Source organism: Lichenostomus cassidix, chromosome Z (genome assembly GCF_008360975.1).
Source record: "Lichenostomus cassidix isolate B80296 chromosome Z, HeHo_3.0, whole genome shotgun sequence".
Taxonomy (NCBI): domain Eukaryota; kingdom Metazoa; phylum Chordata; class Aves; order Passeriformes; family Meliphagidae; genus Lichenostomus; species Lichenostomus cassidix.
Genome location: NC_139511.1, coordinates 37,251,338 through 37,278,032, shown reverse-complemented (window position 1 = coordinate 37,278,032; position 26,695 = coordinate 37,251,338). Strand labels below are relative to the sequence as shown.

General features: G+C 40.6%; 1 long non-coding RNA gene across 1 annotated transcript in view; it reads right to left on the bottom strand.

Moving 5' to 3' along the window:
• Positions 1-341: 341 nt before the first annotated feature.
• The window catches only part of LOC146424719 (uncharacterized), a 54,113-nt gene continuing 27,759 nt past the window's right edge, over positions 342-26,695 (bottom strand). The window contains exon 4 of the long non-coding RNA XR_014846949.1: positions 342-628. This is a non-coding gene — a long non-coding RNA (uncharacterized LOC146424719). The remainder of the gene's footprint in view (positions 629-26,695) is intronic.

Below are 26,695 nucleotides of genomic sequence, written 5' to 3'. Positions count from 1 at the left end.
TTTTGCAAGGAAACATTGGCTGCCACAAGCAAAATGCTGGCAAAATTGAACCTGCTTAAGCAAGCAGACTAGCATTGAAAGGGGTAGGGACAGCCAGCTGACAGGGTGGAGCATGGATCCTAGTAGTATTCAACACAGAAACTGTGTTGTAAGCCAGGGAAAAATCCCATCTGGAAAAACTGCTCTGAATGGCAATTGTGATGGTTGTCATGGAGTGCTATGTGCTTGACGAATATGAAGGATTTGGGTCAATCATCCACAGAGCAGACCTATTTCCTCCTTCTCCACAAGGTCAGGAAAGTTTTGCAATAGCAATGACAACAGACTTGGGAGAGTCAAAGTCTTAAAAGATACAGCCTTTATTTTTTTAACAGATTCTAATATACAAATTATTTGCATAGAATTTGTGTTACTCTAGGTAATACAATTCCCAGTGAGAAGTTTCAGTTGCTTTTAGAAGTGACCCAGAAAACAATGCCCAGGTTAACTGAACTGTGCGATACAGCACAGCTGTGTTTTGTGATCCCTCTGTAGCTCAGATGCTTCTCACTATCCTTGACATGGTGACTATGATATCTTCATACAGTCACAAACTTGAAGAGGGAGAAAATCACTCTTCTTCCAGATTCTCAAAAAAATAAAGAAGGACAAAGTTAAAAACAGTTAATCACCTTCAAGCTCACTTCTATTCAAAGGTTTTGGTTTTTCCCTCTTGCCTGTGTTGTTCATTTCATGGACCTTTATCACCCTCCACAAACCACACTCAACTTACCCAGCATGCTGGAAATGCTGGTGAAGGATTAGCTGCTGAAGCTGGAACAATAAAACCTAGCGAAATACAGAAGTTAGGCCACTTTCTTGGATGGCTCAAATGTTTGCCCATCCTTAGGAGTTAGCTTAGCCTACAACTGCTATCCAACATGTATCCCATTGGCAGCACACTGCAGTGCAATAATACCACTTGTGTCACTGTAGAGATAGGTCCATCTTCCCTCACCTTGGCTTTAACATCTGTACACACACTGTTTCACTGAAGAATCTGAAACCTGTTTTCTCATTATAGCTTTCACTTCAGTGTGAAATCATTTGGAAAGAGAGTTCAGATAACACAAGATATGAAGAAAAACTTTCAGCATGAGGATGAAGAATTCACACTTCCTTAAGCCAGATGCATTTTCTGTAAAATATATTCTATACCCACTCAAAGGGACAGAAGAAAAATTTGTTGGCTTTTTATTAGGTCTTGAAAATAAAAACTAATTTTAATTCCATAACACCATTCTGTGGTTGCTGTTAAACTTGAAAGAAGGATTATGGAAACAAAAATATGTCATTCTATAAACCAAATACCTCAGTCAATAGTATTTTAAAATTAAATATCTGCTTATTTAATGTATTAGAGGTAATATCTTTGTCAAACAAGCTCTTTTTGCCTGGAGGTTCAGCATTAACACTCCCTTAAGTCTCCTTCAAACACAGGTAGCTCATCACCCTTGTCCACAATAGCTTTAATAGTTGCTTGGCTTCATGCAACAAACTACCCCTTTGTTTCTGCCCTTAACTGTTCTTTCATCAGCTGCCATTGTGCACATTAGGCAGAACATATGAGAGCAAACAGACTGCAAAATTGGTTTATGAAAATATTTTGAGACAGCTTCTCAACTTTAAGGGTTTATCTTGACCAGGCAAAAAGGTGCAGCAGGGAACCAGACAGTTTCAAATGCAGTGTGATCCTTGCAGCAGTTTTATGGGTACACAAGCAAGCCTCACAGCTGTTTTCAGAGATCAGCTGTACCAAAAAGCCATGAGGATGCACTCTCTGTTTCTACTCCTTCTGTGTCCTTGTCCTTGCTCAGTCATGTTGGCTGAACCATGACTGCAGCCCAAGCTAAGCTCACCCCTCTCTTAGTTAGTTTCTTGCTCATGACTGCCATACTTAGGGTCACAGGCACTTCATATCTCTCCCTCCCCAGTTTCAAGTTCCTTTTTGCCTTTTTGTGTGTAGTGGTTTCATGCAATGAATCCATCTCTTCAGGCACTCAGCATCCTTTCCTGCACCTTCCTTGGTGGGAAGGTTCCTTGGAGATAGACTGTGGCCCAGAGCCTAAAGGAAATAATGAACAATTAGGAATGTTTTCCAATGGTAGCTCTGACCTTTCAGATGGTGGCACCCAATGAGTCACAGCTGCAGGAGACACCACTTTCTCAGAGCATAGCAAGTGAATGAGATCTTACAACGTCCACCTGGAAGGTAAACGTGCTGGTTTCAGATGCTGAAACCAGCACAATCAGGAAGGACTTGACATAGGGATCCTCCCCTGAATGCCTGCAGCAACAAGGCCACTGGACTGAAGCTTCAGGAGAGGCATTGTTTCATCCTTTTTGTCCCTATCACATTGCAGCAAATTCTTCAGTTATATTATAATCCCACACTATTTTTCAGATGAATCCTCCCCCATACCAGTCAAATGAGCATGTCATATTCTTTTACTCCTAGTTCAAATACTCTGGTGGTTTGTAAAACACTGAGAATCCAAGAAAATCCATGGAAAAACCCCCATGTATATTGATATTTCCATAACGCTAACAAACAAAACTTTTCATTTGACTTTCTGATGTCACTTTCTCACTGCCTCATCTTTTTTTGCGCTGATTTTCAAGAAAAGTCCTATGAAGTACAGAATTACAGAGTCATTTGGACAGGAAAAGACCTTTAAAATCATTGATCATTTAAGAACATCAAACTTAAATGGCAAAACATTTAAGAACATCAAACTTGGCAAACTTAACCCTGCCAAGTCCACCACTAAACCATGTTCCTAAGTACCAGTACTATACATCTTTTGAATATTTCTAGAGATGGTAACTTGAGCACTTCCCTGGCCAGCCTGTTTATATGCCTGAAATTCATTTTATTTCTCAGTTACACTCCCATAATCATCCTTTCCTTCTGAATAGGTTGACATTTAAAATTTTCCTTTTAAAAAGTAGAAACATTACATGAGCATCTTCAAAGTACCAAGCCACAATTTCTGTGCTGGATTCCAGATGTGGCACTTGAATTAAGTGCATTGTTCTAGCACATTTTTACTGACTTTATTTCCTATGGGATTTAAATAAATGTGCTTTAGGCTATAAATATATTCCTATTCTCTCAAATCTCAACATGCTGAAATGAATCTTCTAGCCTATGGCCATCTTGAATGAAAGCTTGGAGAACCACTTCAACTACTGATTTAACAACTTAGACCTAAGAATCCTATAACATTCAACACCATTAAATCATATGTTATAAAAGCCTTTTTGAAATTACTAAAATTATTTAAATAAATTTAACCTGTTGTTTTAGATACAAATATTTGTGAGCCAATACTTCTTGATGATCATCATCTAAAAACAGGAGTACAAGCGCATCTGTAGATCAGACATGAAGGTTTGTATCAATCTGATATTTCTTTAAGAGAGAGTATCAAATATTTTCTTTGACAGAAAAGAGACAAAAGATCTCCTTTAAACCATAACTAGAAAGGATTATTTAGGCTCTTAACATGAGTAAATGAAAGATTATGGGAATTTAGCTCAAAAACTGTCGTAAAAGACTTATCCTAATAAGCAAAGTGCCCAAAGTAGATATCTAAAAGAACAGCAGATGTCAAGACACCATAATGAGACATATTATTTTGACTTATACCTTTGATTTTTGCATTACTAGATACAGTAGAACATTAAAAAACATTTTCCTATTTCTACTGCCAATGAAATTGTTTAACAAACTTTATGAAACAATTAAAATATTTTTTTGTTATCTGTTATCTGCTATTGCTCATGCACACTCTGGGATGTTTATGAGATTTTCATGCCAGAGTGGTTTAGGAGGGAGAGAGTTGTTTTTCTGTTATTTATGTATCATCTAACTTCACTTGGAATAGAAAATAATGAATCTGGAATAATTATCTGTTTTATTGCTGACAGAACAGATTCTGGAGCAGTTTCAGCCTAAAACCATCTTTCCATTTTTTTTCTGATTGAAAACGTAAAAGTATGAAAGCTAATGCTGAAAGGTAGGTATTTAGATAGCAAAAATAAAATATTTTATTTCATTCTGTAATGGCTACTAGCAGGTAAATCTGTGTTTCAACTTCTTTCTTTCAAATCGTCAACAAATTTAATTCAACCTATTATAACCCAATCACATCTCTAGGTAATACTAGTAGATAGTTAACTAGTTAACCAAAAAGTAATCAGCAAATTGTTGTGTGGAAAAGAAAACCTGTCATCATTTGAAAAGCTAGCAGAATATGCATACATTAATTTTCAGAGAAATTAGGATACAGGCTTCTTTAATAATTGAACTTTTTAAAAATGTATGAAAATAATCCAGGCCACTTTCTAAGCTCAGCTACTCGCAATGACTCCATGTAGTTCCCCTCATTCCTTTCTGTGCCTTTGGGGCCACATTTCTCTAGTGCTCTCAGTTGCAGCTGGGCTACTTGATCTTGCAGTGGACCAGTACTGTTGTGCGAGCTCCAGTGCAGAGCTAGAACTCCTGCCTCCAGGTGTGCTCCTGGGTCCTGGTACAAGGCACCTAATCTGTTTGTGCCAAGTGTCTGGATTAAGACAGCAGGAGGTACCTGGATTCTTTTCCCATGTCTTCTCCTGGGCTTTGCTGGGTAACCCTGACCCCAGAGTTATCCTCTAAGATGGTGCAACGGGCGAGTGAGATGATGGCCCCTGGCTCTGGGCTGCATTTACACACCAGCCTAGCTGCATGTTCATTGTATGGAGCAGAAGGAGTAGCGGCAGTGGTTCCTGAAGGATATTTGAGAGGACAAAGGTGCTGAAGTAATTTGCTCAGTGGCAGCGGTCACAACCGTCATGGAGCCAAATCATAAGCTAAAATGACTTCTCAGTGTGCCTCCAAACTGCAGCCTTCAAAAACTGCTCAGTAATAATTTTTTAGGTGCTGCTCTCAAGACAGTCACTGTTCAGTAACTCCATGCAAAAGGCATACCTAAACTCCTTCCTCTCCTTGAGGAATGGCAAGAGAAGTGTTTAGCTAGTTGTTTTTGAGGACTACACTGGCTCCTCTACTAAATATGCAAGGGGATTCTAGGTACATGGTGAGTGTACTTTCCCCATTCACTGCTCTGGTCAAGGGGAACAGAACAGACTGGGAAATGCTCATATATATGGGAACCTTGGCAAGGTTTTCTGTGGCTTTTAAATTTTTCCAATGACTTCAAACTGTTTAGTGATTTAACCCACAGGATACTGCTCTTATTTAAAAAGTATTTGGAAAAGAAGAACCTTTAAAAAATTACTCCATTTGGCTAGGTGGTGCTAGTTGACACCCCTCTTCTTGTAAATATGCTCCAGGTCAAAGTTGTTTTCCAGGAAGAAAGCCCTTGTGGTAACAGGCAACACATTGGTACAACAGGCACGAGAAAAGGAAGTCATCACAGTGCCTCAGCTGGTGGTTACTACACCAACCTGTCACTCTGCTCAGTGTCTGCCCTGTCCCCACGATGTCCCTGCTCACTGTCTGCAGAGCGTGTGAGAAATCAGCAGCAGAAAAAGCACATACCTGTGGTCACATAAACACATAAACACTTTCTCTCACAGTAGTGCTCTCATTATCTGGCCATCGGAGGCAGCTAATGCCGAGACAGGAGAGACGTCACAGGATCCTGTCTGCCTAGTGTGTTCACGGTCCACTCCAGCCGGGAATGACTTCCAGATGTTGGTGCATTGCAAATGCGCCTCCAGCCCACAGCCCAACCCTTATCGATCACACCGGACAACACTGGCACCGAGCGGGAGGAAGTGGTGGCTCAGTCAACAGCCCCGAGGGTGTTAGTAGACTTGATCAGGGAAACAACAACTTCTCCAGGGAAGTTGGCTGGGGGAAACATCTATTTTTGTTGCAGGAGAGAGGTTTCTTTAATTAAAAATTGAACCATAAAAATTAGAACCAACCCAAAACCAAACCAAGATCAAACTAAAACCAAAACCCTAAACCAAAACAAAAGCAAGCAAACAAACAAAGCCCCAAAAACCACAAAAAAAACTGCAAAACCCCAACACCCCCCCCAAAAAATCCCACCAAAAATCTAAACAAAAAAACCTTCAGCAAAAAACCCACAAGGCTAGAAAAGTGTATGTGCCATTATAGTAATTCTGTCTTAAATAAGAACCTTTCTGAAAGAAACTTCTATTAAAGGGTTAACACTTAAAGAAAGCAAATGTTTGGCTCTTTTTGTGTTGGTTTGTTTCTTTATGATGGCTTAGTCAGCAGAGATATAAAATTCTGCATAGATATTCATTTTGATTTTAAATGGCATGGTTCAGGTTACCTTAACTGCATGTCAAAGATCAGCTGAAGCAATGCTAAAATAATCAGGATCTGCACCACCAAACAACTGTTTCTGTGTGCAGTCTACGCCTGGTAAGAATTATGTAGGATTTTCTGTAGAAATTGTGTTCTTGAGGTATTTCTGTTTGAGAAAAAATTTTAACACTAACCTCTACAATAAAGACTGCAATTAATTTGCTTTAAGACAGATTCCTTTCTTTCCAAGACAAGATCAGGCTCCACCTACTGAAGGAAATTGTTTTCTAGTGACGATCTTCTTGGACTCTTTCAGTTTTTTAGCATGTCGATATTATGGAATAATTTCTCTCCTATTTTTTCTTCTGCAAACCCAGAAATCTCTCTTTTCTTTTTCTCTTTTTCCCTTTCCAATATAAACAGCATACAAAGTATTTTCCTGGTTTTTTCCCCTAATGTATAGCCCTGCCATAGTAATTTCAATGGTTGTCTGTGCAAGATTGCAAAGCATAAAAGGGTACAGGTTCCCCCTTCAAATCACATCCCCAGTGCTGTTGTGAAGGGATTGATTTATATTTTTCTGACAAGCCATTATTAATCATTCAGTATGGTCTTTCTATAACTGCAGGGATATGAACCTATCTGCTGCAGAATGTGTGTCACATTGCAGACCACACCTGCAAGGACTGAAAAAAGTGTGCAGCTACATACTCACCCAGGTCAAGCCCTTTTTTGCAAATGTGTACTTATTTTGAAACTAAAACCAAAGCTTAAAAGTATTTAGCAACCTAAATTTGTAAATTGGACATCCTTTTCAAAAAGGATTTTTCAAAAGAACACAGGCATAAATCTCCTACTAGATGCTTATCCGCATCATTAAGCCCCTAAATTACATTATAAACTTGTTGTTTATGCTTTTTTCTTTCCTCAGCAAATTACTTAGAAACCAGATGTGCCTTTCCCCAAATGTATTATTTGCAAGTATGTACCAAATACCTTGGCAGAATTATGTTCATGCTTCGAGCTATTTGGAAAATGTTAATTTAATTTGCTCTCTTTTTGTTGTTCATGTGAGCAGCTAGTCACCTAAATCACGTTACCATTTCTGCCTGCATACTGGCTGACTAAATGTTTTTACTAGGAGAATTATAAGTATCAAAGGCATTAAGAAGCAAAGCCCAGGTGATTTGCAGCTGATAGGAATTTGAGGATAATAGTTATTCCTGTTTAAATTCACTAAACTTGTAGGTGATCTGGGCATATTTGTGGCCTCCATCTCTTTACATCTAATATAAACAGTGTCACCACAAATCACAGTTACCGCATGCTTATCCACAGGAGTGTTTGCCAGACACATTTCTTTTACTGTTGGTTGCTTCACCTGACCAATGGTCCAATAAAGCCTGCATTGACAAATCTGGACTCTTAAAATTAGTACCTTATCCTGTGCTTTGGAATTGAAAGAAACATTTAGATGTGATACACACACTTAGGGGCTTAACGACAGACTTATGAGTATACTAAGTAACTCAGTGTTGAAGACTAGTGTGAGATGCCTGGACATATATGTCCATTAATTCATTTTTATTACCAAATTTAATTTTAAATTGTGGTCATTTCTTACTTTTTGAAATTGATTGAGATAATAAAAATGAACTACATTCCAGGTTACAGTTAGGCCTAAAGTAGTGTTGACACTTTGTGGTAAGAAAGGTAAATATTTACTTCATGAAAGACTTGCCAAGCCCACAAATTCTGTGAAAACATGAGATTTTAGTTAAGTAAGCAACCAGCTTTCTTTCACAAAAATAGCTTTCTGGTAGCACTTGGTTTTCATGGGCACTTTTCACCAGAATTGTAGCAGTCTATTTTACAGAGAAAAAGAATACTTTGGAAGAAGTTCTTGGAACAAGTAGTGTCTTTTGACCAGACTGGAAGATAAGCACTTTTATTTTTGTCTGTTCTGTGGTTTTTCCAAAGATTACATCTACTTTTTAATGTTCCAGGCTTGGTGCATCATTAAGATAACAAGTACTCAGCTTCCCCAGTATCACTCCCTGCCTCTGACACATTTCCCTGCAGACGCAGGGAAATCTGCATTTGCAGGGAAACAAGGCTTCAAATCTGAAGCCTTGTTTCTCTGGATAAGGAGGCTTTGACAAAGAGAGAGATGCTGCTCTCTTTCCATGTGTCATCTGTAAACAACTGTGCATCATTCAACTTTGCTTGTTCGTTACAGAAATAGGGGCTGTGAATTGTCTGGGGACTTCTATGTTTTATGACTTTTACCTGCCAGATACAGAATTACTGAATTCCCTTATACCAGAGAATTTCCATATTTTAGCAGATGGTCTTAAGAAAGTGAAAAAACTCCCAGAATTCTGTTTTCTTATTCATTTGTGGTGGTCTGGCGTAATATGGCATCTTTTTTTTGACAGAATAGCACCACTAGTAGAGAAAGCCAAGAGTGGTCTTACAGAGGTAAAACAGAGCCATTAAGGCAACTCAAAGGAGCAGAGGGGAATTGCAGTTGTGCATATTCCTAATTTCCTGTTTCAATTTTTTTTTCATCCTTTAAAATTACCAGGCAGACCTGCTCTGCAGATTGGTCATTCCAAAGCCTCTCTCTAAATCAGCACTGTCATGACTACAGCACAAAAAATTCACTTCAGCCTATTAAAATACAGGAAGGTTTGGTAAGTGCAGGTGCAGCCCCTTTGCCAAGGGTCTGTGGTCCTCATCAAATCAATCACTTCCACTACTGGAAATGTGAAGACGCTCCCACTTAAAAGAGGGCTGTGTCTGAGGAGTGCAAAATCTGGGCTGTGTATTTAACCCCAACCATGACTGGTCAGGCATGAAGTGGAGTAGAAGAGCAGTGTGGCTTTCCATTGGTCCTTCTGCTGTGGTTTGGGGATTTAAAGAGGACTTTGATTTCTCACCCTTCCTGCCCCACATCACAGACTCTGAAGTTACCACTAGGTGAGGATAGGAAACATTTTTATGATGGTGGAGAGAGAGTGGCAAGAGAAAAAGAAACACTGCAATCTTATGTCTCTGCAAAACAGAGTATCTCAGTACTGGTACAAACCATGGTTACCTTCACTAGCCCTGAAGAAGAAGCCCTGTTTCTGTACAGAGATGCTTTTGCCAGACACATGAAAAAGCTACATTTGGGTAAGCAGAAGTGCAAACTTTATATTGTGCAGCTGCTCCACGGCACTTTAGGAAAGGCTTGCCAATATGCCAGCCCCATGGTAAATGTAAGGAACATAAGCCCTTTTTGCCTGGGGAATAAAACACCTCACAGAGTGGTAAAACAGGTAGCAGGACATTCAGTAGGCAGCTGTGTCCAGGAGCCTAAAAACTTGGCTATATTTATCTGATAACATCAGACCTCTTCGATGTGGCTGCACACTGCACTGTGAGACAAAATGCAGTAGAAAAACAGAGCACTAGCAATGCATATAGAAAAGGTTTCATTTGGTTTGGTTTCCTTGTCTTTTCTTTACCTACTTCAATTCAAATTAGATGATCTCTACAGCTATTGGCTTCATTCCATACCATCCTACTGACCTGCTCCCTAGAGATATTTTATGCTAAACCTCAAGTTATTTCCTTTAAATTTAACCTAAATTAAAGAGCTAGAAGAGGGAAAAGTGAGTAGCGGTCCCTTAGCAAAAAATCTGTCTATGTTCCAAGTTTCCACAGAGGTCATTTTTCAATTAAAGGACTGCAGTTCTGGAGCTGAGAGCAGAGGTGCATGATGAAAACACTTCCCAAAGCTGGTACCTCATTTCATTTGCTGCTCTATGTATCTGTAATTCCAGAAAAGTCTCTCTTTCATGATAACTGTCCTGCTGTAACATCTGCACAGTGGGTTTAATATTTTTTTTCTCTAAAGCCGAACTTTTGCAAGTGACCAGGCCAGCTAAAAAAGGACAGAGCAACTCAGGAATACAGTTCCACAGAAATCTTGGCAAAAAGGTGAGCACATTCCTGTCAGATTCCTCAAAGCTGGATGCCTGCAACACATGCAGGGGGAGCCTGCAAAGCCAGCCAACTCCCTCCTTTGAGCCCCTGGGACTCTTCCCAGGCTTTCTGCCCACAGCCCTGACCCCATGGGAGGTTTTGAGAGTGGTCAGTGAAAGATGCCCATCTCCCCTGCTGAAGCACTGAGCAGCAGAAATGTGGAGGCAATTGGAGCTGGCCAGTTCCTTCCTGCCATCACCACATCAGGAAGGTCTCTGGCATCCCCTCCAGTGTAGGAGGAAGGAACGGTCTCCCTTCAGAGCTTTGCCCCCTGTGCTGGTAAAGCACTGCTAAGCAGACAAGTTCAATGCCACTTTTCAGTTGCCCACTGAAGCCTGTCATGCTTCTCACTGGCTTGTTTTGCCATCTGTAAATAAATACAGGCCTCAGGAGAGGGAGAGCTTGCCATGTACATGTATTTAAACTGCTATTGCCATCTACAGAGCCTGTTCCCTGGTTTCATGTCTCCATATTTTGACCGTTTAGTGACTACAGACTTTATTTACACTGCGTTTTAATTTCACCCAAAAGTACAAACATTAAAATGCATGTAAATGTATTCCAATTGCAATTTCCAATGCCTAGTGCATACTGTGTAAATTTCCCCCTCCTTGGTACGTTTTAAGGTCACTTCCATCAGTTCAAACATTGATTACTCATTATATCAAATATTCGAGCTGATAGCTGATGACAGCCAGGAAACCATAAGCTGCCTTGAGGCTTGTCTTCCTATCAGCCCCTGCAGCTGGGCGATAAGGGACTCTTTTTTCTGCCATTGAAACTATTAGGTTGCTACAGTTTGTTTGGTTTCAGCTTACCATAATTGCTGCCATTTCCACGGTTGATTTGGGCTATGTTTGAAGTTGATGTACAATACAAAGTGTGCTGCATGTGTAGCTGCTCTCCACGTGTCAAGACATTAGAAAGAGAGAGAGTGTGTATATATGTGCATGTGTGCATATACATAAACATCTGCTATGTAGCTGTCTTCTACTTACACATGTCTCTAAGGGGTTTACTCTGCCAAGGGCAACTGAGTGTCTAAACTATCCTCACACTGATAATTATTCAGGTTCCTGCTACCGGGGATATTAATTTTGGTTGGGTGGGAGCAGACACCACAAGAAGGGGAGAAGTGGGGTGACTAGCAGAGAATAATATGTAGAGAGTTCCAGACCAGAAATCTCATGAGCAGGGAGGTGTATGTGGATATGAAGCCATCAGGGTGGTGGTTTTTCATGGTCCTGGGACTGTTGTCTTTCACTGAGGAACTGTAATACAGTGCAGTGAAAGAGCTTCCCTTTCCACAGGCAGCAAGGCCAAGAGATATTTATGGTCCACAGACCTGAAGGGAAAGCCCAGGAAAAGCCCAAGAAAAGAGAGGTAACAACTGGCATGGAAAGTCACCTTCCTTGGAGCTGGTGACATGTGACCTGAAGACAATGAGGTAAAAATCTTTTCTTGGATGACTCTTGCTGTGTCTCAAGTTCTCATTTGTAACTGAAGAACAACCAAGGTGCTGCCCACCATCTTCTTATCCAGTTGTGGTACAAGCTCCTTCAGGACAGAGTCATATGTTGAAGAATTATCCAGTCTGATGGCAAAAAGGCACTGATCACAAGCGTGTTACACAGGCACCTGAAGAGTACGTGATAAAGAGGAGAAAAGTGAAACATGTTGCTGTATATTTTCATTAATAGAAATGAGACAAATAGTTGGAAAGTGGATTAGGATTTTTATTATGCATTATTTAAAACATATAGTCTTTCTGTGAATCTTACTTGCCCTGTGCTGACCTATGCTGACAATCATCAGTTTGTCCCTTTGAATCTCCAGGAAGTACTGTTATGAAGAAAAGAGGATGGAGGAAGCCACCAATGGAGGGGCTTTTCTGAAACCATATGAAAACCAGAGGAGAAAGAAAGAGTGCTCATGGGTGGGAGGATAACTCTTCACTGAATCTCATTCTTTTTTAACATGTGCAGCTTCCAGCACACCTGGGAGGCACAGCAGCATCTCACCAGGCAAGAATAAATACACCTAGGTAGGCAATAGAAGAGAGGTGTACACACATGATATGTTGAACTAGGTGTAGTGGGTGGACTAGAGGTGGTTGTTTGTGTGTGTCTGAAAGCCCTGCCCATGATAGTCAGCAGAATGAAGGCTGCCATGTTTTGCTTCACACTTTGGTTTTCCTTGATCATGTAGAGGAATACATTTAGTACATAGAGAGCTGGATGTGCAGCTGCAGCACAAAGGTGCAGATTGAGCCTCAGGCAAAAATGGTGAACTGGTGATGATTCTTCATATAACAGAGGGCATGAGGACCTGTGGCATCCGTCAGGTGACTAGACACTCTGAGACACAGCAGGAGCTGAAGACTCAGGAGGAAGAGATGAGACTTTCCCATGCTTGGATTGTGAGGGTATAAAAGCCCAGGCATTTCTTTTTGGTGAGCTGTCCTTGGAGGCACCAGCTCATGCTGTTTCTATGTTACTGCACTGTGAAAAAATGGCTTTGGGGAAAGAGACTTCTGAGACACTGCCATGGGAAACCTGGTCTGACTCTGTGAGAGTGGGGTGTGCAGGGAGTCATGTGGGGCTCCCATCGGGTCACTGGAGCTGCCCACAGCAAAGGGGCTCAATTTCAGCAGTGACAGTCTGTGGTGGTGGGCCTGTGACTGCCACAGTGGCTCCTGGATGGACAGACTGGTAAGTTTCCTTAACAGATGGGAAGAAACTTCATATATTTCATTGCACGTATCTTCCCAGAGATGGAAATTGCACTGAAAACAGGGATTCCACTGTCCCAGAATCGCTGGTGGACATGCTGAGTGAGATTCCTTGTGCCTGGCACCCTTCAGACTCATGCAATGCACCAGGGCAGGACTTTGGCAGACACACATGACAAGCAGCAGACCTCCTTAAGCTGATGGCAGGTGTCTCCTCTGTGACTGTAGTTGAATCACCCAGAGTAGGAAAAACTAAGGACAGAGTTCCTACCTCTGTACTGAACTAGCCCAACACTCTGTCTCCAGCTCTGTCCAAGAGCAAATGCCAGCAGAGGAGTGGAGGAACAGGAAACAAGTACAAGAATCAAATGGTTACAGCTCTGAGGGATGTTCCTGGGGCCTGTGATCATGGCCACAGAGCTGTACCTTGATGTGGTTCACGCAGCAGGTTGCTGGAGGCTGAACCTTAGCTCTGCTCCGGAGGTGAGCTGTTTTTCTTCCCTTCATCCTTTTCGAATAATTGGACATCCGTACCTTGTTCAAGGGATTGCTTTGAGATCCACAGGTTAAACGCCACATAGGGATTGCACATCAGTGTGAAATATGGTGTAGCATCTTACAGGGATGTGGATCTCAGGGCCTGGCTTCAGAATAGTTCAGGTGTCTCACATGAATCCACATGCTATGTGCTCTGCCATTCCTCATGTGAAAGCCTGCACCCCTTCTCCCACAGATGCTGACCTACACCTTCTGCCCCTTCTCTCACTGCCACCCCCCTAAGTCTTCTGTCCCTTCCCATCTCTTTCCTGCTTAGTGATGTCTGCTCCTCTTGAATGTCCTGTCTCTCTCCTACATTAGCCAGCTCTGTCCCTTGCAGACTATCTAGCTGTGCTGGCCTGAGACACCCAAGTAGGTGGATTACAGCCTGCTTTTTTGTGTGTGAAACCTGAACCATGGCTAAGCAGAAGCTAACCTAACTGTACAAGTTTATATTTCTTCCCACCTGTACTCTTACTCACTCCAAGGATCTGCTGAGTTGGAGAAGTTCCACACATGAAGAGATGTCTTTGGTAGAGCAAGGATTTAAATCCTAACCCCTCTGGGAAGGGACCAGTGCTTCCTTTTCTGCCTTCCCCACTCCCAGGTCTCTGTTGATACAGCAGAGACTGGCACCATCTATCTGCCTGTTCAAAAACACCATGGAAGCAAAATGCAGGGGACAGTTTGAGCTCTGAAAAAAATAATGGTGGCTATCTAACATGAACTTTCCTTGACAGCAGCACCATTACCAGACCCTCCTTTTCCCCCCACTCAGTGAATGGTTCATTTCAGCACCTTGTGATACACCATCTGTAGACCTCCCTACCATCACAACTTCAGGAAGCATTTTTTACCCATTAGCTCTCTGTCCAAGCTAACACATTTTTGGAAACACTACAGAAGGGCTGCAGATACTGTATTTCCTGACACTGACCATAATCAGAAGAATTTCACATGAACAACTGCTGGCAGCTGCAATGCTGACTGTGGAAAAGCAGTAAAGAAGTTGCAGTAACCAAAAAGAAATTAAAACAACCGTGAACACCCCACACACATTTGGGAATTCTTTTTGCCATTCACATGAGGCTCTGCTTCAAGCAGCCCTTTCTCTCCATCATGCCTTGCAGAGGCCCCTCTGATCTCCTTCTGTCCCTCCCTTGGGGGTGATACCTCAGCTCAGGACAGGGTTCCCCAGCCAGACCTGCACTCATATTAAAGAAGGCAAGGAATAGCCATCAGTCTACCATGCAGATGTCCTGTAACAGGCCACATAACATTCCCCCACACCACAAAGAAATGGTGTTCTCCAGACATGTCATGAGAGGTTTCTCTGGCTTTTTGCTGCTGCTGTTGGTACTGATGCCTTAATAATTTCTAGTTCTTTCTCCTCACATGTATGTAACTTGGTGTAGTTCTGTGCTTCTTATAAAACACTAAAAGCTTCTGTTCCCAGAGCATGTAGCCAAAACAGTTGCTTCTGAATAGAAAATCCAAGGACACGTTCATTGCCCTAGGGCCCGAAAACATGTTAACAACAGCGAGCTGGGGGGAGCAGACCTAGGGTGGTCAACATCATCGCCTGAGGGTGAGATTGGAGAATTAGGGACCAACATGCTAATAGGACAGAACTTATAAAAGTTGAAGGGCTCATGACCTGACATCCATTTTGGGTGTAGCCCCACGAGGGAGGCTTTGCTTGCCCTGAATGTACCTTAAGGCCTAAATAAATTTGTCTATTTTTTATTCTCCTAATTTTGTCCAGCCCTGTTTCAGGGAGCCTTTTTTAGGCTTCAGTACTGTGCTCATCCCTGCCCTGGAGTGGAGCACACAGGCCTTGTTCCTCTGGCAGCACAGCAGATGGTTCACAGTAGACACAGCAAGTCCAAGCTAAGTGGAGCAGTTAGGTCTACAAGAACACAGTAATTTTTATTTCCTGTTAAAAAAAAAAAAAAACAAACAAAACAAACAAAAACCCAACAAAACAACAAAGGAAATATTTTCCTTGTTGGGAAGCGAAGAGATATTTTCTTTGCCTTAACAGTAGTTGTTGCAAAATCAAATGAAGATTAAGGAGATTAAACCGAAGGGGATGTCAAGCCATGAAAAGGTGAAATACTGAAGCATTACCTTGCAATATTTTTTCCCAGAGAGAGTAGAGCATGAGGAACTCAGTTCCTGGTATACATTTATTTTACCATCTGTGACTTTAAAGTCTCTTCTTTCAGGGGACAAAAAGAATAAATAAAGAACAGAAAACACCTGCACTAAGTCCTACATCTGAATAAGCCAAAACCCTCATGCTAAATGAAGGATAAATCATTTCTAGAGTGATATAGTTGTTTGAGGAAAATCCTAAACCTCTTCCTACATGTCCATACTGATAAGAACAGTAGAACAGAACAACATTTTTATTCACGTGTTAAGAATAGCAGAACAGAAAAATATTTTACTCTTATCAAGGACAGAACAGTACAGCCTTGAAGAAATAGATAAAGGATGTAAGTTAGGCAAAGAGAAGTCATGCAAAATACAAGCAGGATACCAGCTCAGCTCTGTAAGGCTGACAAAGCAGAAGTTATGCAAAACAATAATACTGTGCTAATTCAAAAGTGGGGGTCAAGGAACAGCCCCCTAAAAAAGGACACTAGATGTTGAAGACAGACCCCAAAGAATCATATAAGGACTTCCAATAACAGCTGTCACTATGTCAAATAAAATGAAGTGGATAGCTAATCAATGTGTAATCAGCATGTATGAAAAAACTCTGTTTACCTGACACTTGGCACACTCGATTAAAGGAAGGATCCTCCAAGTGACCAGCACGCTGTAATAAAGAATGTCTACTTTCTAATACTCAAAACTCTGTTAGACAGTTCCTATCCAACCAATTTCAGTATCAATACATTCACAGTGTTCTCTCTGCATCAGAATTGATGTAAAATCCACCCAAGCATTAGGATTTCACAGCAAAAGGGCCATTCAAAGCAACAGTTCCACTGACTCACCTCAGAGGTCAACATTTTTTGTTGATGAAGTAATGGGTTTTTAATGAACATCATGTATTTTTAAGTCTACCTTCATTAAAAAATGGGCATAATAGACCCAAATGAGTGTAAATGTAAAGCAGGCTAGAATTTCATGTTAGGAGCTAGAAGAAAATCCAGGGCTCACCCCAACCTGATTTAACTGTAATTAAAACTATGACTGCAACATTGACACTGTGATGTCATGTGATACAGGCAGACCAGCCTTGAGCAGAGAGCTTCAAACAGGAATGTCAGGGGGTAGTGGTGATGACACAAAATCACCATCAGAGTTTATAAATAAGGATTAGTCAATAAAACAGAGTGTGCAGTATTCTGATGATGTTGGCTGCAAATCACCTGGTAATGAAGAGGCAGATGAGACCTTCTTTTGTCAAGTGGAAGAAGCCTCTTGTCCGCAGGCAACCATCCTCATGTGCCAGGGTTTGATCACTTACGCAGATTGTCTTGTCCAACCCCCTCTGCTGGCATACGGACAGCCTCAGCTTCTCCTTTCTCTGACTTTGTAATACAGCTAAGGAAAGCTTTTCCATAGTAAGACAAGATCTGACTTCCTGGAAATCAAAAATTGCCCTAAATGGATCTGACTTATATCACTTTAAATATCATTTGTCAAAAGAGCACACATGTGCAGTTTTGAAGGAGAGCAGGAATACAATCTTTACTCACTAACAACCTCTAATGAATTCCTATAAACCAGCATGGAAAATTGCTTCTTAACAATGACAGAACTTTAAATGTCTGAAACAATAAGGTTCTCCTCGAGGCAGAGTGCTTAAAAATTACTGATGGAGGGATCCCTTAATGGCTCCACTCCCAACCTCTTCCATTTGTATCAGGTTGCACATTCTCCCTTGAGTAAAGTCTACTGGAATAGACTGGGCTCTGGAAAAAATATATATTTTTAGCATGAATGACTCAACATTAATAGAGTTAAGAGTTTCTGAATTCAGCATGAAAACACATTATGTCAGGAACTAGTGACAAATCCTACTTCTCCAGTGTCAGGTAGATTGAGTAATGTCTGGAAAGACTGTGATTCTAAAACAAGCATCTGGACATGTCAAAACAGTTTATATAGCCCTTCAGGAGTGTGCAAAAATGAATTTAACTATTCACTTAATTTAAAATATTCTTCATACCCCCATGAAACTATTACTTACCATATTGTAAACATTTCCATTTTTTAAAAATGTGAATGCTCCCAGCAGCTAAAGCTTGCGGGAAGAGGTAAGAAGTAGCACTTTTTTGTCTGCTTTCTTAGTGGGACATACATAGGTTTTTAACATTGAAATCAGGACACTTTCTTTCTTGATTCCATTTGTTATATGCTCACAAGAGCATTACTGAATATTGCATGGGTCAGTAGAATCTGGATAACAAATACGGTTTGTCTCCCTCAAAGTATCCATACATGGATGAAAGCCAAGCTGTCTTTGATCAAGTAGAGCCTAAGCTGAAATGAAGGCCATAAGAATGTGTGGAATTTTACTTCACACAAGTACAAACAACATGGAGAAAACCAACTACAGGCTTCTAGCAGTACAATTCAGTTTCCAGTTTTTAAATGTCCTTGTTTTTTACTTCAGATCCTCAGTACCTTTAGAGATCTCCCTTTCCTGTTTCAAAAACCAGGGTTGGTATATGCCTAGATGGCATCACCATATGCCTAGATGGCGTCACCATCCAGTCCCGGATGCGACCAGTGCCCTTGGGAACATGTATCATTCAAAGTAACCTTAATATTCAGCAAAATGTTAACAACAAAATTTTAATAGTTTTACTTTCCGAGCATATTCAGATCCAGTTTAAACAGCTTGATTTTTACTGAGCTGTTTGGATAACTAGAAAAAAGTTTACAATAGTTGACATAATTTTAAGAAAAATGTCAGATAAGAAAAAGAAGTATCTAAGTTTTTATTTATTCAGTTCTGTCTTGTTGACTGCTTTTGTTTTGTTACTTGTCCTAACTTCTCTGTTCTTCTATTCACTGCAAAGGCATACTGCCAAAAGTAAAAATCTCCATCCTCCCCTCCTCCCCCTGAAACAACTAAAACACATTTTCAAACCACAAGAGTTGTAAGCATTATAATTTAACTGTATGTGGTAGTGGGAATTTCTCGTACAGCTGTATTTTAAACATCTGGATGCTCTAGAAATAATCTGCAAGTATGTCAAGAACACTTCTGCTATGTGAAAACTTACACATCTCATTCTCTCTTTACTATTCCCCTTTCTCTGATATGCACATTTGGGTAAGACAGGTTAAGAGACATCCAAGCACATAAAAAGTATATGCAGTGATTTTGCCTCCCCCACCTGAACTTTTTTATTCTGATAAAATATGGAAAACTCAATACTAACATTCCTCTTAACAAAATATCAAACATTCTGATCTGTCAACTCAGAAATCAAGCTGTCATGCATTTTTTACATATGAAGCAAAGCTGAAACAAAAAGTCATTGCTATGCAGTTTCAATCAACAAGATGTTTGCTGCATTTTTAGATTCGCAAATGGAAAAAAATTCCAAGACAAATGCTTATAATTTTATAAACTGCTACTGAGCAAAGACTCACACTTTTGTAATTCACTTTTACAGATTTAAGTTTTATTCTATAAAAATATTTAAATAATTATCTGCTTCAAATAGTTCAACCCACTAAAAATATGAGCAATTTTCCCCATCTGAGTCTTTTTTTTCTCTTTTAGTTTTAAGGTTCAGAGTTTTCATCTCATAGCCGTGACAAAAAGCAGGGCAGTAAGAAACGCACATGGAGCACTGGCTTATAGGAAGAAATTATGTAAGCAGCTTCTGTTCTTTATCTCCCCTCACAAGGAGGTTTACACGAAACAGAATGACCAGAATTTTACAGAAAAAAATGTTTCATGCAAGATGGAATTAAACCTTGGGATTTGTTCCCATAGGCAGACCCTAAGGTCACCAGAAAGGGCTGGATGCTTGTATAAACCTTGAAAGCATCAAGGACAAGCATTTTGGAGGAAATATTAAAACATATCCTTCAGAGCTTGAGCAAAACTATAACTATCAGTGATCAAGACAATATCATGTCTGCAAGTTTCTTACACTTTTGTCTGAAGCATCTGGCACTGACAGCTCTCAGATGTGGGATGCTAGACTAGACGGATGATGGATATAATCCAGTATAACAGTCTCTACATTCCAGTTTCACTGTATAGGGGTAACAAGGCTTTTTCTCCACCATTTAGAATGTAGGACTTTCCTTTACAACCTTTTGCACTGCCTTGTCCCAGAACAGATACAACACTAAGCAGATTTTTACAAGCATAATGTTATGAAAGACAAAGGTGCTAGGCTATCATTAAGCTAGTTATTTTGCCTTTTACACCCTTTTCTTCTTTAAAAGAGATTCTCATTATGAAGAGCAATTGTGAAAAACAAGCATTAATTAATCAAGTATTTTTGACCAATACTATGTTAAGAATAATAGAAAAATGAAATTATTTTCTAGAGATCTTACTCCTGGAATCACTGTTTGAAGCAAAAGTTCTTTTGCAAGCAATCTTTTTTTCTTTTTTTCTTTTTTTTTTTTTTAATATCAAACTTTTTAGATTAGGCATTTTAACCCAGTATCAATTTTTAAACTTTAGGCTCAGATTTTAACTGATGTGGCTCAGTATGTCTGTATTTACCTCACTAGAGCCATCACAAACCCAAAGGGCTAGTAGAAAACTCCAAAGATGCCTGGTCCCTGTCCCACTTGAATCACTGAAGGACATAATTCCCAACATGTGCTTGTCAGTGTTGTTTTTAAAGGTGAAACGCCAGCCTGTTATTTCTCCTTTGCACTCCAGCTATCATGGTGACTCTTCCAAAGACAACTCCCTCAGTTATAGGAAAGCAGTGTCTGGGGCAGAGCAAATATGGTTTTATCTGGGGCTGCAATGCTTTTTTAAAGCCTAATAAATATTTCCTTGCTTGTTTTAATGATGCCAATATTTTTAATCCCCTAATAGATCTCCATAAAAAAACCCCAAAACCCTTAAATATTCAATTTTCTGAAGCACACCTGGTACAGTCTTAAAACTGAAACACACACTTGGTGAACTTAATTGAAAACTTTGCCTTGTCCACTGACATGCACCTTCTGTCTGTAGCAAAAGAAAAGGTGGAAGTCTCTCACAATACAGTATTATACAGAGACATATAGCACTGACTTATCCTGTCCTCAGTAATATAAGACACATCAGGATGCAGATCGACTATAAAGCATTCCTTAGGACAATCACTGAGACCAGCAGCTGCTTTTCAGATAGAATATTAAGGTCGTTCCAGACTTTCCCTCAGACGTACAATAACTAGTTGCTCAGCACTGCGTGGCAGGGAGGCACAGAGTTATGTGAGATGCCTGGGAGAGCAAGAGAGCAGGGTACAATGCTGGGAATTTAAAAAATGCCTCGGAGATAAGGAAGAGGCTGCATACATATAGAAGCAGGCAGTTGTGAAATGAATGTCGCTATCTTTTACCAGGGGCAAAACAGTTATCCACATGGCCGTGGGGATAGGCTCTACATGTGAATGCCAGGATCTGATAGGGGACAGGGTGGTGCAGGGATTGCTGGGGGGCAGGGACCCCTCTGCCCTTGGGACCAAAAGCTCAACTCCCATTAATCTGAACGTTTTGGTGTCTTCTACATCAGTGCTTTAGGCCAGCAGAGCACTGCCACTTTCCATCCATTGATACACCATGGCAAGAGAAGTCCCAGAGGTCACGAGCTGGTTTCTTCTGGGGAAAAACTAGACTAGTAAATGCATTCCAGAAAGTCAACTAATGCAGTTCAGCCATTCCTCTACACCTTGTCCAAGGCGTCTCCCAAGCAAATAAACAGTGGGCATCTGCACCACCACTTTCACTATGCTGGTCTGCTCTTCCTATATTGCACTACTTGCAGCTGCTGGAAGCTTGCCACCTTGCAACAGTCCAGGCAGGTAACATGAATTTACAGAAGACTTTGGTGGACAAAAGGCTAATCCTTGCTCACCATTAGGAGCTCTCTTTCCTACACTATCAGTAGCATCAGCAACCAAGACATAAAAAAGATGAGCATTTATTAAATTAATTTTGCTAGTTATGAGTGGTCCATACCTGCCCATTGACTGACCTCCAAGGGAGGTTTGTGCTGCTTTAAAGCCTGCAGTGTTACGCTGTTTAAAACCACATTTAAGCCATCATCTTAAAATGCACCCTTTAGTTCTTCAACATGAACAGTGCAATTGAAGCAGATGAATGTGGCAAAGACTGCTTTGAGCAGAGGCTGCACTGTGTGATAACCTACAGTCTCTTTTCCGCTTCTGCAGGACAATGTAGAGAGTAAGTTTTACTTCTGTGTCTCCCCAGCATCATTTTAGTAGGTATTGTGCAACAGAATGATGTCATTGTTATAGTTTTTCAAAATTGCAGGGAGATGTTTAAATTTTAAAACCATCTGGTCACTTATGAAAACAACAATACCTTCTATGTTATGCCATATCTTTCACATTTTCTTTTACAATATGCTGATTCAAAAACAGCATAGTACCCGAGCACAAATCAACTGTCAGTAGCCATTTAAAGATATCCTACTTGAGAATATCAGGACTTCTGTGGTGCAATATATTTAGACAAAAAAGCATTTATATCCTTTAACAGTAATCACTTTTCGCTCCTCTTGATTTTTTGCCTTTTCCTCTTTGATCACAAAATATGGACTATGAGGTGCTTATCTTATTACTCAGTGCCACACAAAGGTAAATTCTGCATTTCCTCTCCAAGCACCTAGAATCTGGCCAGCCCAACCATGGCTTCAGTTGAAACCAACTGGAGAAAAGCTGAATGAACTAATTACAGCAGACAATAATAAAGAGGAAGCCTAACAGTGTTAATTGTAAGAGGGCTGTTTTTAGGAGAGGAAGCTGATGAACTGAATGAAAAGCACCATGGCAGTGCAGGCAGCTGCCAAGGGCCTGGCCAGCAGTCTGCAAAGCCCTCCAATGGGGAAGGACTGGGAGTCTGACTCCAGGTAAGCACAGTGCAGTGACTGATGATGACACTGCCATCCTTTCCTGACTGTTGGTACCATAAGATCACCACCATCACTAGATCCCAATAGCTGGCAGTATACTCCTGACTTTTATCAGTAAGGTGCCAACACACATACTCCCTTCCAAGGTCTCCCCACTGAAGCAGAAAGAGTGCAGAGAGACCAGAGATGTATCTTCCACACTTGAACTATCCTTTTATATCTATCTTATATCTATCCTTTTCAAAGCTGCAGAGATCCACAGGCATAGAGAGGGCCTTCCGTAATTTTTTACTCTGCATCCTCCAGGAAAGAGTGCCACAAGAGCCTGCACCAGTCCCATCTCGCTGAAGGATGGTCACCCAGCTTGCACAGGGCTACTGCTTGGCACCAGATGAGGCCAGCAGCAGGTCCATGGGACACCAAGGAAGTGGGCAGAGAGATGCTATGCCAATTCCAGCTGACCCAAGGCTGGCTGAAAGGGGTCAATAATGAAAATGGGTTGAGACCCAGCCCAAATCACTGTCAGGGACAAAGAGATAGCACAACTTGCTGGGGCAGGATAAGGATGCTGTGCCCTTTCTTCAGCAACATGAAACCATTAAACCCAAAATAAGAAGAATCTTTAGTTTAATATGGTTGTGTTTCCATGGTTGCATCTTTTTAACTATAAACATTTCATGCTTTAAAGATTCAAAGAATGATCGTGTTACACAGACAGTCTTCTTTTATGGAAACCCCATAAAATACCAGTATGTTTAGTTCTGCCTTGCTGTCCTGTTGCTACTTTGAAATAACCAGTAATCTCTACTAAACAGCCATCTTCTCTTTCACAGGGCCTAACACAAAAATGGGCTAATCAGAAAAACAAATTATATATTGTTTTTGCAGAAAAAAAGTGTTAGTTATGTATCCTTGCAAATGGCTCCATTAGGTTTTCATACTCCCTCTACCCCTTGCTTTCTCCCTGCCTCCCTCTCTCTTTTCAAGAGCAATTTTTAAAGGAGTAAATGGCAGGATTCCAGGAGCTATGTTACTGCCAAAAATTAATTTAAAAAACAAGTGGGAGGCTGTGAGCTGGGGAAAAAAAAAAAAAAAAGGGAGTGGGAAATGCATTCCCTTTGCATCTGGGACTTTAGATCTTGGCAGTATAACTGATGGCATTTTACCTTGCGAATAGCTCTTAATCCTCTGTCTCTCCTGTCCACCAGGCATGGCTGACTGCAGTGAGCTTTACCCGTTTTCTGCTACGAGAAGATATAAAACTTCACTTCTTTAACTGCAGCTTGCTGGTTTGTATGGAAGTGAGGAAGTCTATTGTAAAAGCTTGTTCGCACAATATTCCTAGGTTTTACATGTTCCTTGTTTATGGTAGTGAGATTGTGGCTGAGAAGTGATTTGAAAAAATAGCTTTTAAGAAAAAGATTTTGGAAAAAAAAGTAACTGGATGTGTTTACAGAAGAGTTGATTCTGCCACTACGTAGTGGAGTGGATACTTTCAACAAAATTACTTCTGTTTATTTTTACAGCCTTTTCCTCACATCCACTAAAAATGAGTGCCTTTCACAGCAGCTCTCTGGGACAAGTCTAAAACAAATAGAAGTTATCCTCAGCCATAGCCTCAGCTGAGCCTGGGAAAGGCCCAGCACACCAGGGCAGTCCCACTCCACTGACCTCATAGAGTGTCCCTGACATCTTTAGTGACAACTCATTAGGAAGATGCTCTGTACCCTTGCTGACCTCTTCTGTCTCTTTTCCAGTTCTAAAACAATTAATTTCCAACTAAATCAATTTATAGACTTATGGATTTAAATGATTGGCAAAATGATATTCTCTGGTTTTTCTCCCATTATACCATGCCATTTTTTATGTTTCTTTGACCTGTCTTGAGCTGGTATCTTCTTGAATCTGTTGTTGTACCCATGATCTTAATCCTGAGCTGTAATGGTTAGCTCAGAAATTGCCATTTAACAGGCTAATTTAAGACCATTTACCCCTCATTTTTATCACCTTCTTTTTATCTACCTTGAATGACATCCAATAGATCCTTCTACAACTGTTCACAGAAATCCCTCATCTTTTCTGGTTTATGTAATTCAGTTTCATCGGCAAGATTTTTCATGTTGCTGCTCACTGAACATAAAAGGTCCTACCACTGATCACCATTTATTCCACCTGCTGACATCATCCTGCTTCAAGAATTGATGATTTATTCAAACAACTAATTTCTGATTCTTTTTCAATTATATATCTGTTTAAGGATCTTCTGTCTCATGTTCTGTTCCTTAAAAGATTTTGATGAAAAAAGTCTGTCAAAAGTCTGGAAAAATTAACAGTAATTGGCCAAATAAATGCCTCTTATTTATGTGCCTTTAAGCCTCTTTGGAAGAAGATACCAGGTTTGTGTGGATGAGCATCCTTTTACAAAGGTGATGTTGACCCTCCCTAGACAGGAGATTACTCAAACATCCAACAGTTTTATTGAGGGTGACTCACTGGCAAATCTCTCTATGCTCTTGAAAGGCTAAGAAATCAACAGATCTTTGAACACACTTAGGTTCAATAAACTAGTCTTTCAAATCCAGGATTCAGTATGGGGACCAAGGCTGGTAACCTCACGGCGAAGTACTCTTGGTTTAACCTCTTTTGTACTTCCAGACAAGTCTTCAGATTCTTCCTACCTCTGCCATAGCACTCCAGCACAGAAAGGAGCAATGGCTGGCCAAGAGACACATCCCAGGCTGTCTAAAGGAAAACTCTACCCAGCAACTTGAAGTATGAACAGCAAGTATTTACATCGTGAGTTCCCTGAGAAATGTGTCCTGGAAACAAAAGCAAAACCAAGCTGCCAAATTCTTCATTGGCATTTTACAGATAGATCTCAGATGTAGCCTCATATTGCATTACTGAAATAGTATTGCAACAGTCTGGTCACCAGTGACACTTGCAAAGGTTGCAGCACAATGCACCCATTGTAACTTCTTAGAAATAATTAAATGCAGAACAGGGGACCTGGCTTTCCACTTGATCTTCTTGGAGCACAACCAGATGTTTAGATTGACCACAGATGGCCAGAAAACCTTCTCAGAAGTCAAATTTCTGTGTAATAGTTCTTCACATAGCAACAAGCAAATATTTTTCTGTCAATAGAAGAAATATGAATACAAGAGGGATACAAAATGAATGAAAGCTGAATCCTGAGTCCATCAACATGAGGATTTGTTACCTCGATCTACCTACTAAAAAAAAAGTACTACAGTACTTTGCTGCCTACAAGGGGATAAATGACTCCAAATAGCATATTTGACACTGGCTGACCTACAGAGTAAAAGACTGAGCTTTTCCAAAGGGTGTGCCTGATGTTAAACTTTTAATGTCTGAGGTCATTGTAGTGATCCAGGCCTTTTAGCACTTGTGAAAACCAGATGCTTTTGTAGATAAAAAAATACAGAGAAGTAACATAAACTGTAGATATCCATCTTTCAGAAACATTTAAATTCTCTCGATTTTCTTGAATTCTCTTTGCCACATCTCATTTCACTTGCCAGGTTCACATCTGTCAGGTTCCTTCCCCTTTCCTTGGTGAGCTGAGTCTGTGAGCAGGGGATCTGTGCGGCAGACCACAAGGTCTTAGCATTTCCAACTTTCCCACCCGAGATTGAGGACATCTCAAATGCTACAAAGGCCTCCCTCTACAAATCACTTTCACCCTCAGACTCAAAAGTGACATCTTCATAGTTTCTGGGGAAAGCAGCTGTTCCAGGATGTCATTCCCACGAGAGAGACACTGTCTTGGCTGACTCTGCCAAGTCCTTTGAGGATTCTGGAGATTACCACTGAGACATTCAATAAAACTTTGTATTTCACAGGGAGCCAACGTAATGAGTAACAAATCACGATGACATTTACTTGGCAACTGGTGTCACCCAAATGGATGGCTGCTCCACACAAAGGCTTTCTCCATGTGGCAATGTTTATT